Consider the following 6065-nt stretch of genomic DNA (forward strand, 5'->3'; position numbering starts at 1 on the left):
TCTTGGGGTTGTGTGGGCAGGCCTTGGATGCTGGACTGATTTCAAGATGTTGCAGTGTGGTTGGGGAGAGGAAAAAGTGCGACCAGCAAGGCAGGCACAAGAATTTCTGAGGCCCTAACAAGCCTCAGACTTGATAAACCTTTACACAACCACGGTGAAAAAAATCCCACTGACTCCACTCGGTTATAATCAGAGAAATTGTTTTCTCTGTGGTAAAGAAAAAACCCCATAGAGGTTTGATTGGTGACCTCATGGTGGTTGAAATTTTCTAATCAACCATTTAGTTTCCTGCTTTCCTAAGAGACAAGAAAATGTCCAAACTACAAGTGAAAGCATGCTTCAGACAGTGTGATTAATATTTAAAGTCCTCCAGTACCTTTCCAAAAGCAGAAGTATGTGAAGCCAGTTGCTCCAGCTGTTGAAACGAGTATTTTCCAAAAGGTCTTGCATAGGGCTTAGTTGTAGCTAAATAATTTCCTCCTAATGAAACAAATGGCCTGTTTGGAGCACCCATAATTAGAACCAGTGGCGCTATTATAACCGAGTACTGATGATAACCATCTTATTTAAAAATGAAACATCAATATCATGGCACAAAATCGCATAGGATAACAGGATACACAGGATGAGCTTCAATCCATATAATAATATTTTTATCAGCTGTTTATCCAGTTTAGTTTTAGGTTGCTTTTTTTAACAAATGTTGTGACCCTTTTTGACAAGGATAAAAATTTGACATCGTGACCACCCTAGATAACAGTGATAAATATTCTATAAATATTGGACTCTCTCAGGGTCACGTCCACCCATCAAACCACCCTGAGCTCCTCCACAGTTATTAGAGCCACTAGAGAGCGCTGTTTTTATGGGAAATATATATCAAGTTGGACAAAAGATGCTTATATTTGACTGCAACTGAGTTTCTAAACACAAAGGAATGGCTTTACTATTAACTTACTCGATACACCTGAGGTTGTACAGGGGGTTTACAGTGTAAGATAAACCTGCCTTTTGAAACCCCCATTTGGCCACAAAACAACAGAGTTTTGTACCTTTTTATAATGACTTCATCTAGCTTTTCAATACAATGAAAATACCACATGTTTTTATTACATAGTAATCTCCTTGCAATGTGCATTTGCATGTATCTGGGTCAATCCAGTGCCGGAGCTGTCAGGACTGCGTTCACACAGAGGTGTCACTGAAATTAACGCAACGGTTTGTGTTTGTCATGCAGTAAATAATCCAAGAAAACAGGTGAGGGGTGGGGAAAGTCTTTTCTTCTTGTTTGTTGTGTGGAAAACAACAAAAAGTATATATTCAGTCTGCTCTCTCTCATTCCTCCTCTATATCATTTTCACTTCAGGTGAGTTTACAGGTATTTATTTCCAACAGCTTTATTTTTCTTTTTGTTATCGAGATAGATCGATTAAGACTTTGATAAAGATGTAAAATAAAAAAACTAAATGTTCATTGTCCATTGTCACTTAGAGGATAAGCATTTATTGTAATTAATCAGTCTGCACGTGTATGTTCTGAATTATTATTTTTTGCATAGATGACCAAAGTTCTCTCTTATAAACACTGAATCCTAAATCTATGTGTAAGCAGTGCTGTACATTTCCAGCAGTTCAGAGATAGGACACTCCTATAAATGGAAAGATTTAAAGGGCTGTGAAACTGTAAAGTTGAATGGCTAATAAATTGTTTAAAGCAGCACTGCAGTATGATGGATGAGTGCAAAAGACAGGAGGAGCTGCTGAGTGTCAAGTATATGGGAGGAGAACAGACACAGAAGGAAGGATTCCCGTGGATGTGTTGCCCTCGTGTGGTGAAAGCTAGAATAATTTTACTGTAACTTTCCTAAAAAGCAAAGTGAAGTGAATTTTCAAAGTGAAATTTACCAAAAATGATCAGTAAAATGATTTTGGCAACATGATTTCTGTTATACACCAGATAGAAACAAAAACAAAATAAATGCATGCAAATTATTACTCGTGTTCTTTTATATTGACATTTATACGTCTACATTTCTTTTATATAACTGCTTTGCTGTCTTTTTTTTATGCTGCTTTTATAACTCAGTGTCTCTCTGGGATTGATAAAGTTCCTGTGCTCTGTCGACACAGGAACCACTCCACTCAGGAACCAATCCCAACCACTCCACCACCATGGTTGATATTTCGTTTCGTTCATTTCATTGTAAGTGAGAAAACTTACAAATTCATCAGAGGCCCAAATAATTATTTCTCCCAGTTTACTGGAGGCTGAGTCTTCACTAGTTTGTTTGGCTGACGTTGGCTGGCGAGACTGCCACAGGTTAAAGCCTATTATCAAATATCCAGTGAATGTCGATAATCTCCTTAGTTTTTTTATATAATACTTTCTTTTAAGGGGGCTGCTGGTCCCAGACAGACACATTTTCACAGAATCACGTACATCACACACAATCACATACAAGGTCTTGAATAATCAGGCCCCATCTTATCTTAATGACCTCATAGTGCCATATCACCGCATTAGAGCATTTTGCTTTCAAACTGTGGGCCTACTTGTTGTTCCTGGAGTATTCAAAAGTAGAATGGGAGGCAGAGCCTTCAGCTTTCAGGCTCCTCTTCTGTGGAACCAGATTCCATTTAGATTGGGGAGACAGACACTATCTCTACTTTTAGTATTAGGCTTAAAACTTTCCTTTTTGCTAAAGCATGTAGTTAGGGCTGGATCAGGTGACCCCGAATTCTCTCTTAGTTATACTGCAGTAGGTGTAGGCTGCTGGGGGAAGTAGTTCTCCTTCAGTCACTATTTCTAGTCACTATGTGTTTATAGACCTCTCTGTATTTAATCATTATTTATTACTATCTCTGGCTCTCTTCCACAGTATCTCTTTCATCCTGCCTTCCTCTCCTCACCCAAGCCAGTCATGGCAGATGACTGCGCTTCCCTGAGCCTGGCTCTGATGGAGGTTTCTTCCTGGTAAAAGGGAGTTTTTCGTTCCTACTGTCGCCAAAGTGCTTGCTCATAGGGGGGCGGTCGCCCCATGATCAGAAGGTCGGTAGTTCGAATCCACTGAACGGCAAGGTACCGTCCCTGCACACCGCTCCTCGGGCGCCTGCTTAGTGGCTGCCCACTGCTTCACTGAGTGAATGGGTCAAATGCAAAGGGAAAAAAAAGTGATTTCCCAACAGGGATCAATAAAGTACACATTATTATTATATGACTGTTGGTGTGATTTGATACTGTATAAATAAAATTGAATTGAAATTCAGGTTTATTTAAAATGTTTAATAAAAAGAAACCCTCAGTTTATTTTGTAACTGAAAGACAATGAACTTCAATAAAAGGACCATCACATCTTTCACTAAATGTTTACTGTATAGGATGAGCACAGAGTTCATCTTGAAGGGTGACAGATGGTTCTGAGAAACTAAATTACTTCCTTATTTTACTTTTTTCCTAATTTACACTTTTAGTTAAACTAAAACTACAAACTAAAAATATTATACACAAATTTCCAAGTACTTAATTGTTTGGACGGCACTTTTCCACTTTTACTGACGACTCAAAGCACTGCACACATTTACATTCAAATCAAAACGATCTGTTTTTATTTTGGTCTGTAGAGCTATTTTCCACTCAAGTTTATTTTGGAATTACTTACCCAAATAAAAGTTCAACTTTTAGAGTTTAATCTTAAAAATTAAACTCCTTAGAGATTCTTTTGCAAGCATGTCCTAGGTCATGATAGGCAGTATTAACGTAGCTCTTTAAAAGTAGTGAGAATAAGTGGACCAGAAAAAACCGGCAGAAGCAGGATAAACTCAACACTTGAGCCCTGCGTGAGTTCATGTAAGTGCGTTGTGGTATGAGGAAACACCGAATCATCATGCTGCTGGTGGTTACTCACATCTATGCCCATGATGAAAGTGTGAAAAGTCTGATAACACTCACAGAGTTGAGATGAGGTGAGAATCCCTTAGAATTATTATATTTGGCTTGTTTTAAACATGTTGAAAGCTTTTAAACATGGACAGAGATTTTGCTAAAATACATCTGCACTATAAAAGTCCACTGTTTTTGAGATTTACCTTAATTTATTCTTGACATGAATGCATGCATGACACACACACATTTAAAAGACACAAAGTATCCTACCATCAGACTGAATTTTAAACCTATGACACTAAGAGAAATAATACATAAGAAAAAGTGAGAAAATTTCACCCGCTGTCTGATTTTTGTTTACATAAACACATTTTCACTGTAAACTGATGTAGAATAATATCAAACTAGAGCATTAAACTCACCAGGCAGGAAATGAATGTCTGATGCTAACGTTTTTCTGGCAGAGGCTATCGAGGCTTGTTTCTACTACGGAAATAAAGAAAAACAAATAAATTACAAGGCATTTGCTGTTGAAATTCTCAAGTTATTATCAAAATTTGGATTGATTCACTCAAACAGGTTTTTTCCCCTCTTTTTCATTTTATTCAGTGGTGCAAACAAACCTGAATAAGGGAACCGCTAAATACACTAAATACATATAATGAATGAACTAATTTCATCTTGAAGAATGGCATGCTGGGAAACTGAACCACTTCCTCACTTTTCTCTTAAAATAAACTATCAAGCATATTTACAATTTCAATTTCTATAAAACATTATATCCATTCTCAGTTATTTTAAGACCACCTTGCATTGCTACAATCAGAGCCCCCTTCTTTAATTAATATACACTCCAAATATTATTGACATGTTTCCAAATAATGAATTGTTTGGTCTTTCATGGACTTTTGGGACTGGAACTTTTCTAGTCTTCCTGAACACTTAAAGTCTTTTACCCATCATTTTGACAATTTGTATCAAAATGATAGAATGCCAGTTTCCATTCCAGGTTATTTTGGTGTTATTTACCCATTTTTTGATATTTAGGTTGAGCTAATGTAAATAAATCATGTTTCAAAATCCAAAAAACGTCAAAAATCTATAGAATCACTCTCACAAATCACATTTTTAAAGCTTTATTTGACCAGGAAATGTAACTGTTTTAAGCCAAGACAAGCAGGATCAAACTAGTTTCTTCAGTGGTGGCACTAAGTAGACCAGACAAAGCCGGCACAAGCAGGATAAACTCGGTGCTTGAGACTTGTGTGACATCCGAGTTTGACGAAAGATGTAATCACCACAGTGGTTACGGTTGACACATCAATACGGACCATGAGAGCTCAGGAGATGTGACAACACTGATATAGTAACAGGATGTTAACGTGGCCACCCTCAGTTGAGCTACTTTGGTTGTCAGATGAAGTGCAGTGTAGAAAAATCGTTAATTGAACAGCTGAGAGCAAGGTTTGTGGAATCTTTGAGCAACAGGGTCATGATTTTTGAAAAGTAAAACGAGTATTTTTGTTTGTTTGTTTATTTTGTTTAGTGGTTGCATTTGAGGTCATCTGATTGATTGTGGTTTGCACGTGTGGTTTCTCCATTTCAACAGCTTAGAGCAGATAATTACGAGAAACATGGCTTCACTAAAGGTAGACATGCATAACCTGGAATTCCTGGAAGTAAAAGAAAAGGAAAAAAACGCGTCATTCACTCAGTCCGTGAGCGGGTTGGGCTTCTCCAAAGTTTCTCACTTCCCCGTTCCATGGAAAGCTGCATTCCTGTCAGTGACAGAGACTTGTATGAACAAGAATGTTTTGCTTATGCGTGTCTATTCTCTAAAATGCAAGCTTTTAAATTTTATCTATACGCCTCGGGTGCTTTTAATAACAATTGACTCAGGGTGAAAAGCGTCTCAGGAAACAGAGAAATGCATTATGGTACCTCACACTGGAACATGTTATCTTAAAGAACGCATGCTTTTTTATAAATAATAACATTGTGAAGACTCTGTTTTAGCACAGGTTATTAAAAAAAAAAATCCCAGGACAATCATACATCAAGATAATACAAAGGTTTCGACAGAAAAGGGGAGCGAGAGAGTTTTAATGAAGGACACGCCTCTCTGAAGCGCTCCCTTAAACCACAGCATGTTACAACCCGCGAGGCGAGATGTTATAGTTTGA

Source organism: Neolamprologus multifasciatus, chromosome 18 (genome assembly GCF_963576455.1).
Source record: "Neolamprologus multifasciatus chromosome 18, fNeoMul1.2, whole genome shotgun sequence".
NCBI classification, from domain to species: domain Eukaryota; kingdom Metazoa; phylum Chordata; class Actinopteri; order Cichliformes; family Cichlidae; genus Neolamprologus; species Neolamprologus multifasciatus.